Genomic DNA, 10,538 nt, shown 5'->3' on the forward strand with positions numbered 1-10,538 from the left:
ATATACATGCATATTTAAGTTACCTGTATATGCATAATAAATTCTAGAAAGATACTCATAACTCATCATAGTGGTTACTTCTGAGGAGGAAAGATCTAAGCCTTTAGGGGAAAGGAGACGGATAGAAATTTTTCAGTGTTTTATATAGTCAATCTTCATTATTCACAGCTTTCATAGAAGTGAATCTGTTCAGTAACTAAAATTAATTTGTAAACTCCAAATTAAAAAGCAATTCAAGGAAACCACAACAAAGTAAATCTATGGAATGGAGCTCTTCTACTGGACTACATGGAATCCCCCAATATCATGAGGACACACTAGAATTCTGGGCTAATAAGTCAACACATATCTGAGCAGAAAGAAAATGCCAGTAAGTAACTATTAGAGCAGTCATTTACGTGAGCCAGCTTGTTGTTCTGACAGCCCAGTTATAAAAAGTGACATATTTACAAGTTGCCAATCTGTCAAATAAATGGAGACAAAAAAAAAGCAATGCAATATAGCACTTTTAAAAATTCATTTGCAAACATGTGCAGAGTGGCAAAAAAATTTGCATCTCTCTACATACATATTCCCAGCTGCCAAAATTGAACAAGATGATGTTCAGCCTTCTTGTTTCAGCTCTCATATTGTAAACAAGTGTCCTTTTCGTGGTCTGTTTAGTACCATGTTTTTGCATTGGGTTTTTTTTTTTTTATGTTTTTGCATGGCTGTGCCTTTATTTTCCACTATAAAAAATAGGTTTCTTTTTTTTTTTCTTCAAGATTTTATTTATTTATTTGACAGACAGAGCATAAGCAGGGGGAGCAACAGAGGGAGAGGGAGAAGTACACTCTCTACTGCAGGGACCCCAACGTGGAGCTCGATCCCAGGATCCTGTGATCATGACATGAGCCCAAAGATCGTGACCCGAGCCAAAAGAAGACGCTGAACCAACTGAGTTACCCAGGCACCCCGCCTCTTTTTTTTTTTTTTTTTTTAATTTTACTGTCTAAAATGGATAGTGCTTAAGTGCTATCTTTGACTTCCTTCTTTTCCTATGAAGCATGTCATAAGGCCCTCATGTGAGAGGTGCTCTCCTTGTACCTAAAGGAAAGAAACAATCCTTATCTCCATAGACAAAGTGGTGCCAAGAGAAATCCAAATAAACAGGCCTTAGTAAGATTCCTGTAGCTTGGTCCCTTTAGCTTATACCCTTCTGTCCTGTCACATTTTTCCAGAACTTTTTTTTTTTTTTTAAGATTTTATTCATTTATTTGCCAGAGAGAGAGAGAAAAAATAAGCAGGGGGAGCAGCCGGCAGAGGGCTAAGCAGGCTCCCGGCCGAACAAGCAGTCTGATGTGGGACTTGATCCCAGGACCCTTCAATCATGACCTGAGCCAAAGGCAGATGCTTAACTGACTGAGCCACCCAGGCATCCCCAGGACTTTCCATTCTTCATCAAATGTAGTATAAAAACAGTTAAGTTTATTCCCTCTGGTCTTCATTTCCTTATGAAGGCTCCTGTGTCATGTAAAACTTACATTAAATATGTATGCTTTTCTATTGTTAATCTACCCTTTGTCAGTCCAATTTACATGGCTCCAGTGACAGAATCTAGGAGGGTAGTAGGAAAAAGATTTTTTTTTTTCCTCCCCTGCAATCCTTTTTGATTTATTTTTTTATTTTTATTTTATTTTTTTATAAACATATATTTTTATCCCCAGGGGTACAGGTCTGTAAATCGCCAGGTTTACACACTTCACAGCACTCACCATAGCACATACCCTCCCCAATGTCCATAACCCCACCCCCCTTCTCCCAACCCCCATCCCCCCAGCAACCCTCAGTTTGTTTTGTGAGATTAAGAGTCCCTTATGGTTTGTCTCCCTCTCAATCCCATCTTGTTTCATTTATTCTTCTCCTATCCCCTTAACCCCCCATGTTGCATCTCCACTTCTTCATATCAGGGAGATCATATGATAGTTGTCTTTCTCTGATTGACTTATTTCGCTAAGCATGATACCCTCTAGTTCCATCCACGTCGTCGCAAATGGCAAGATCTCATTTCTTGTGATGGCTGCATAGTATTCCATTGTGTATATATACCACATCTTCTTTATCCATTCATCTGTTGATGGACATCTAGGTTCTTTCCATAGTTTGGCTATTGTAGACATTGCTGCTATAAACATTCGGGTGCACGTGCCCCTTCGGATCACTACATTTGTATCTTTAGGGTAAATACCCATTAGTGCAATTGCTGGGTCATAGGGTAGTTCCATTTTCAACATTTTGAGGAACCTCCATGCTGTTTTCCAGAGTGGTTGCAGCAGCTTGCATTCCCACCAACAGTGTAGGAGGGTTCCCCTTTCTCCGCATCCTCGCCAGCATCTGTCATTTCCTGACTTGTTAATTTTAGCCATTCTGACTGGTGTGAGGTGATATCTCATTGTGGTTTTGATTTGTATTTCCCTGATGCCGAGTGATATGGAGCACTTTTTCATGTGTCTGTTGGCCGTCTGGATTTCTTCTTTGCAGAAATGTCTGTTCATGTCTTCTGCCCATTTCTTGATTGGATTATTTGTTCTTTGGGTGTTGAGTTTGCTAAATTCTTTATAGATTTTGGACACTAGCCCTTTATCTGATATGTCGTTTGCAAATATCTTCTCCCATTCTGTCAGTTGTCTTTTGGTTTTGTTAACTGTTTCCTTTGCTGTGCAAAAGCTTTTGATCTTGATAAAATCCCAATAGGTCATTTTTGCTCTTGCTTCCCTTGCCTTTGGTGATGTTCCTAGGAAGATGTTGCTGCGGCTGAGGTTGAAGAGGTTGCTGCCTGTGTTCTCCTCAAGGGTTTTGATGGATTCCTTTCTCACATTGAGGTCCTTCATCCATTTTGAGTCTATTTTCATGTGTGGTGTAAGGAAATGGTCCAATTTCATTTTTCTGCATGTGGTTGTCCAATTTTCCCAACACCATTTATTGAAGAGTCTGTCTTTTTTCCATTGGACATTCTTTCCTGCTTTGTCGAAGATTAGTTGACCATAGAGTTGAGGGTCTATTTCTGGGCTCTCTATTCTGTTCCATTGATCTATTTGTCTGTTTTTGTGCCAGTACCATGCTATCTTGATGATGACAGCTTTGTAATAGAGCTTGAAGTCCGGAATTGTGATGCCACCAACGTTGGCTTTCTTTTTCAATATTCGTTTGGATATTTGAGGTCTTTTCTGGTTCCATATAAATTTTAGGATTATTTGTTCCATTTCTTTGAAAAAAATGGATGGTATTTTGATAGGAATTGAATTAAATGTGTAGGTTGCTTTAGGTAGCATACACATTTTCACAATATTTATTCTTCCAATCCAGGAGCATGGAATATTTTTCCATTTCTTTGTGTCTTCCTCAATTTCTTTCATGAGTACTTTATAGTTTTCTGAGTATAGATTCTTAGCCTCTTTGATTAGGTTTATTCCTAGGTATCTTATAGTTTTGGGTGCAATTGTAAATGGGATTGACTCCTTAATTTCTCTTTCTTCTGTCTTGTTGTTGGTGTAGAGAAATGCAACTGATTTCTGTGCATTGATTTTATATCCTGACACTTTACTGAATTCCTGTACAAGTTCTAGCAGTTTTGGAGTGGAGTCTTTTGGGTTTTCCACATATAGTATCATATCATCTGCGAAGAGTGATAGTTTGACTTCTTTGCAGATTTGGATGCCTTTAATTTCCTTTTGTTGTCTGATTGCTGAGGCTAGGACTTTTAGTACTATGTTGAATAGCAGTGGTGATAATGGACATCCTTGTCGTGATCCTGACCTTAGCGGAAAAGCTTTCAGTTTTTCTCCATTGAGAATGATATTTGCAGTGGGTTTTTCATAGATGGCTTTGATAATATTGAGGTATGTGCCCTCTATCCCTACACTTTGAAGAGTTTTGATCAGGAAGGGATGCTGTACTTTGTCAAATGCTTTTTCAGCATCTATTGAGAGTATCATATGGTTCTTGTTCTTTCTTTTATTAATGTGTTGTATCACATTGATTGATTTGCGGATGTTGAACCAACCTTGTAGCCCTGGAAGAAATCCCACTTGGTCGTGGTGAATAATCCTTTTAATGTACTGTTGAATCCTATTGGCTAGTATTTTGGTGAGAATTTTCGCATCTGTGTTTATCAAGGATATTGGTCTGTAGTTCTCTTTTTTGATGGGATCCTTGTCTGGTTTGGGGATCAAGGTGATGCTGGCCTCATAAAATGAGTTTGGAAGTTTTCCTTCCATTTCTATTTTTTGGAACAGTTTCAGGAGAATAGGAATTAGTTCTTCTTTAAATGTTTGGTAGAATTCCCCCAGGAAGCCGTCTTGCCCTGGGCTTTTGTTTGTTTGGAGATTTTTGATGACTGTTTCAATCTCCTTACTGGTTATGGGTCTGTTCAGGTTTTCTGTTTCTTCCTGGTTCAGTTGTGGTAGTTTTTATGTCTCTAGGAATGCATCCATTTCTTCCAGATTGTCAAATTTGTTGGCGTAGAGTTGCTCATAGTATGTTCTTATAATTGTCTGTATTTCTTTGGTGTTAGTTGTGATCTCTCCTCTTTCATTCATGATTTTATTTATTTAGGTCCTTTCTCTTTTCTTTTTGATAAGTCTGGCTAGGGGTTTATCAATCTTATTCTTTCAAAGAACCAGCTCCTAGTTTCGTTGATTTGTTCTATTGTTTTTTTGGTTTCTATTTCATTGATTTCTGATCTGATCTTTATGATTTCTCTTCTCCTGCTGGGTTTAGGGTTTCTTTCTTGTTCTTTCTCCAGCTCCTTTAGGTGTAGGGTTAGCTTGTGTACCTGAGACCTTTCTTGTTTCTTGAGAAAGGCTTGTACCACTATATATTTTCCTCTCAGGACTGCCTTTGTTGTGTCCCACAGATTTTGAACCATTGTGTTTTCATTATCATTTGTTTCCATGAATTTTAAAAATTCTTCTTTAATTTCCTGGTTGACCCATTCATTCTTTAGAAGGATGCAGTTTAGTCTCCATGTGTTTGGGTTCTTCCCAAATTTCCTCTTGTGATTGAGTTCTAGCTTCAGAGCATTGTGGTCTGAAAATATGCAGGGAATGATCCCAATCTTTTGATACTGGTTGAGACCTGATTTAGGACCGAGGATGTGATCTATTCTGGAGAATGTTCCATGTGCATTAGAGAAGAATGTGTATTCTGTCGCTTTGGGATGAAATGTTCTGAATATATCTGTGATGTCCATCTGGTCCAGTGTGTCATTTAAGGCCTTTATTTCCTTGTTGATCTTTTGCTTGGATGATCTGTCCATTTCAGTGACCGGAGTGTTAACGTCCCCTACTATTATTGTATTATTGTTGATGTGTTTCTTTGTTTTTGTTATTAATTGGTTTATATAGTTGTCTGCTCCCATGTTAGGGGCATAGATATTTAAATTTGTTAGATCTTCTTGTTGGAAGATCCTTTGAGTATAATATAGTGTCCTTCCTCATCTCTTAGTATAGTCTTTGGCTTAAAATCTAATTGATCTGATATAAGGATTTCCACTCCTGCTTTCTTCTGATGTCCATTAGCATGGTAAATTGTTTTCCACCCCCTCACTTTAAATCTGGAGGTGTCTTTGGGTTTAAAATGAGTTTCTTGTAGGCGACATATAGATTTTTTTTTTTTTTTTTAATCCATTCTGATACCCTGTGTCTTTTGATTGGGGCATTTAGCCCATTAACATTCAGGGTAACTATTGAGAGATATGAATTTAGTGCCATTGTATTGCTTGTAAGGTGACTGTTACTGTATATTTTCTCTGTTCCTTTCTGATCTACTACTTTTAGGCTCTCTCTTTGCTTAGAAGACCCCTTTCAATATTTCCTGTAGAGCTGGTTTGGTGTTTGCAAATTCTTTCAGTTTTTGTTTGTTCTGGAAGCTTTTAATCTTTCCCTCTATTTTCAATGATAGCCTACCTGGATATAGTATTCTTGGCTGCATGTTTTTCTCATTTAGTGCTCTGAATATATCATGCCAGCTCTTTCTGGCCTGCCAGGTCTCTATGGATAAGTCTGCTGCCAATCTAAAATTTTTATCATTGTATGTTACAGACTTCTTTTCCTGGGCTGCTTTCAGGATTTTCTCTTTGTCACTAAGACTTGTAAATTTTATTATTAGGTGATGGGGTGTGGACCTATTCTTATTGATTTTGAGGGGGGTTCTCTGCATCTCCTGGATTTTGATGCTTGTTCCCTTTGCCATATTAGGGAAATTCTCTCCAATATACCTTCTGCTCCCTTCTCTCTTTCTTCTTCTTCTGGAATCCCAATTATTCTAATATTGTTTCATCTTATGGTGTCACTTATCTCTCGAATTCTCTCCTCGTGGTCCAGTAGCTGTTTGTCCCTCTTTTGCTCAGCTTCTTTATTCTCTATCATTTGTTCTTCTATATCGCTAATTCTTTCTTCTGCCTCATATATCCTAGCAGTGAGAACCTCCATTTTTTATTGCACCTCATTAATAGCTCTTTTTATTTTAACTTGGTTAGATTTTAGTTCTTTTATTTCTCCAGAAAGGGCTTTTATATCTCCCGAGAGGGTTTCTCTAATATCTTCCATGTCTTTTTTGAGCCCGGCTAGAACCTTGAGAATCGCCATTCTGAACTCTAGATCTGACATATTACCAATGTCTGTATTGATTAGGTCTCTAACCTTCAGTACTGCCTCTTGTTCTTTTTTTTGTGGTGAAATTTTCCGCCTTGTCATTTTGTCCAGGTAAGAGTATATGAAGGAGCAAGTAAAATACTAAAAGGGTGGCAAAGACCCCAGGAAAATATGCTTTAACCAAATCAGAAGAGATCCCAAATTGTGAGGGGGAATAAAGGGGATAAAAAGAGGTTCAGAAAGAAAGAAAAAAAAAAAAGAAACAATTAAAAAAAGAAAACGAATAAAGAAAAAATATAAAAAAGAATTATATATATATATATATATAGGATAAACTAGTTAAAAAACGTTAAAAAAGAAAAGGGTAAATGTTAAAAAAATTTAGCAGAAGAAGAGAAAAAAAAATTGAAAAAGAAAAAAAATATATAATTAACTGCAAGACTAAAGAATCATGGGGAGAAAGTCATGAGTTCCGTGCTTTGCTTTCTGAGAGCTCACTTCTCGGCTCTGTCTCTGTAGCCGGCTTCCCTGGTCTAATACCTGTGAGATCTGCGACACTCAGACACCCTCGATCCTTCTGTGACCGTGTGGGACCTGAGGCCATGCTGACCCCGCGTGGGGTTCACCCCGGTTTAGCCTCTGGAGTGATGTCCCTCAGTGGAATAGACTTTTATAAGTCCTGGTTTTGTGCTCTGTTGCTCCACTGCTTGCTGGGAGCCGGCCCCTCCCCCAGCAGTCTATCTTCCCATTGCTTTGGATTCACTTCACCGCCAGTCCTACCTTTCAGAAAGTGGTCGATTTTTTGTTTCTCTTTGATCTCCTGTTGGATTTGTAGGTGTTTGCAATCTTTAGATAAGCTATCTAGCTGATCTCCTCCTATCTGAAGTAGTCTCATCCTGCTACTTCCTCCTTTTTGATTTTTGAGCCATGTGAATATATTAGCTGTACTAAAAAAAAAAAAAATTAAACAAGCAAATAAAAAAAATTAAACAAGTAAATAATCTTAAGAGCTGAGATTAAATATTATAAAATTTTAGCTTACTCTTTTATTAAGGCAATCCCATACATTAATTATCTTTATCTCAATGAAGTAGAAATGAAGTGGAGCAAAATCCAGATCAAAGTATAGACCTAGGAGGGGTGGGAGAGGGAAGCAGGAAAAGAAACTTTTGAATAATAGTTTTTCTTAAATTTTAATAGACATTTTAAAACAGTTTCTACAAGTGTTAGATTTCTATTACTATGAAAGCACTATTAGGACATAGTTTTACTTCTAACTCTTACAATGTGCTGGTCATTCATTCGCATTTATCCATCACTCGTGTATTTTCTCCTTTCAATAAATAGTGACACACTACTTTCAGGCAGGCACTGTTTTATGTTCTAAGTAAAAATTGGTAAGTAAACAAGAGTCATGATTTCTGCTCTAGTTCAGCCGATGATCTAATGAAGAAGAGAGATGTTATACAAATAAGTATATAGATAGCATATATAGTTATAATTTGATATAAGGTTTGAAAGAAAAACACTGGATTCGATGATAGTCAAAGGAAAAGAAACAATTTACATGAGACGGTGGTACATGGAAGGCCTTTGTAAGGAAATGATATTTGAGTTACAACCACAAGGATGAGGGGAAATTATTGGAAGAGTGTGGCTGGAAAACTAGGTCCTCATATAAGAAGTGCTTCAAAAACTGGAGGAAGGCCAGTATGGATTAGCGCATCGTAAATGAGGAAAACTGACTCCAGATAAGATAGGAGAGCCAGAATATGCAGAATTTAATAGTCAATGTTAAGGAATTTTTGTTTTACTTTAGATGTAATGGGAGCTACTGAATGCTTGCAATTGGGAAAGATATTATCAAATTTATATTTGTGAATGAACACTTAAGGTCTTGGTTGGAGAACAAATTAAAGGTTGGGTAGGGGGGCAGGCATCAACAAAGAAACACTGATTTATCTTGAGTCATTTTCTTTTTTTCCTTAAATATTTATTTATTTGAGAGAGAGTGTGAGGGTAGGGGAGGGATGGAGGGAGAGACTCTTAAGCAGACTCTGTGCTGAGTGCCTGACGCAGACAATCTCATGACCCTGAGATAACAACCTAGAGATGACTACCTGAGTCAAAACGAAGTAGGACACCTAACCAGCTGTGCCATCCAAGTGTCCCAGAATAGTTATGTCCTTTAAGGATTGCTTTCATTTTTAAAGATGGATGTGTCTCTCTGGTAACTTAGAGTTAATCATCATCAAGATTCTCATCTAAGAACAGTAAGAAAAGAATAATTTTTTTTCAAGGAAATAGTTTCTGCCTTCATATTTTTCTTATATGTACATAGTGGCATTGTCCAGTGGACTCCTAGTTCTGCAATGTTTAAATCCTTGTTTACCTTTATTATGCAGTTAAAAGATTTGTCAACTTTTACTCTATAATGACTCCCAAATTTGCTTGTTTCTTTTTCTTTTTTCACAGCTGCTTAAATTGTCCAGGGTTTTATATCACCTCACATATGTACTTTCTATAGTACTTTCTAGCTAGTATCCTTTTTATTTTCTTCAAACCATTCCTGTTTAGAGGTTCCAGAATAAGTTTGTTCTTTTCTTTTTTGCTTTAAACTTTTAATTTTTTTTATAAACATATAATATATTTTTATCCCCAGGGGTACAGGTCTGTGAATCGCCAGGTTTACACACTTCACAGCACTCACCATAGCACATACCCTCCCCAATGTCCATAACCCCACCCTCCCCTTCTCCCAACCCCCCTCCCCCCAGCAACCCTCAGTTTGTTTTGTGAGATTAAGAGTCACTTATGGTTTGTCTCCCTCCCAATCCCATCTTGTTTCATTTATTCTTCTCCTACCCCCTTAACCCCCCATTAAACTTTTAATTTTTTAAAAAGCTGTTTATTTCTATAAGTTTGAAATTATTTATTGCTAAAAATTTCCCTTTGTGTTGGAAATAGAATAAAGATCTTTGTTTAATATTTCCCTACTCTGTTTATTTATTTCAAGGGTTCTTCCCCTAGGATCCAGAGTCCATGGATAGAATTCAGATAATTTGTATGGGAAAAAAATTATAGCTTTATTTTCATTAACCTCTAACTGAAAGTTATCATTTCCTTCAATTCAGAATATAGTCCATAAAACAATATTAGCAATACTTGTAATTTTATCACCAAAAGTCAGATATTTACATATATATATATATCATTATAGTTTTCCCAGATATCTGTCAAGTATCATTTATACTCATCACTATTTCAAATTTAAGATGGTTATTAATTCTCATTATAAAGAAGTATATGTATTGCTATGGCACAGATATATATTTTAACATTTTTAAAAAAGATTTTGTTTATTTGACAGAGAGGGAGAGAGGGAGCACAAGTAGGGGAGTGGCAAGCAGAGGGAGAGGGAGAAACAGGCTCCCCGCTGAGCAGGAACCCAGATTCCACACTTGATCCCAGGAGCCCAGGATCATAACCTGAGCTGAAGGCAGACACCTAACCAACTAAGCCACCCAAGCGCCCCTATATTTTAACATTTTAATAACTGTATTTCAATAAAGTTGGTTTTCTTTGCATTCCTATGTATTTTATTTTATGTATTTAAAAACATTATTTTGAGAATTTATAGGCTTCATCAGATTTACAAAAGTTAAAACTTACCTATGTTTTTGTTCCATTTATAGTGCTTAAAAAATTGTGGGCAAAATAAAGAATAATCAATTAAATATATTTTCTTAATAAATACTTTCATTTTTTTTTTTTTAAAAGTAAGCTGTATGCCCAACATGGGATTTGAGCTCACAATCCCGAGATCAAAATCCCATGCTCTATGAACTGAGCCAGCCAGTTACCCCTTGACTAAATACTTTTTGATTACAATGTCTCTCTACACTT

General features: G+C 36.8%; 1 protein-coding gene across 1 annotated transcript in view; it reads right to left on the minus strand.

The window, feature by feature from the left end:
• The window catches only part of HORMAD1 (HORMA domain containing 1), a 33,459-nt gene extending 23,134 nt beyond the window's left edge, over positions 1 to 10,325 (minus strand). The window contains exons 1-2 of the mRNA XM_032302184.1: positions 10,305 to 10,325; positions 7,675 to 7,763 (exon numbers count right to left, since the gene is read on the minus strand). The gene's annotated coding sequence lies outside the window, so the exon portion shown is untranslated. The remainder of the gene's footprint in view (positions 1 to 7,674; positions 7,764 to 10,304) is intronic.
• Between the last annotated feature and the right edge of the window lie 213 nt (positions 10,326 to 10,538).

The sequence above is a fragment of the Mustela erminea genome, chromosome 10, assembly GCF_009829155.1.
Source record: "Mustela erminea isolate mMusErm1 chromosome 10, mMusErm1.Pri, whole genome shotgun sequence".
NCBI classification, from domain to species: domain Eukaryota; kingdom Metazoa; phylum Chordata; class Mammalia; order Carnivora; family Mustelidae; genus Mustela; species Mustela erminea.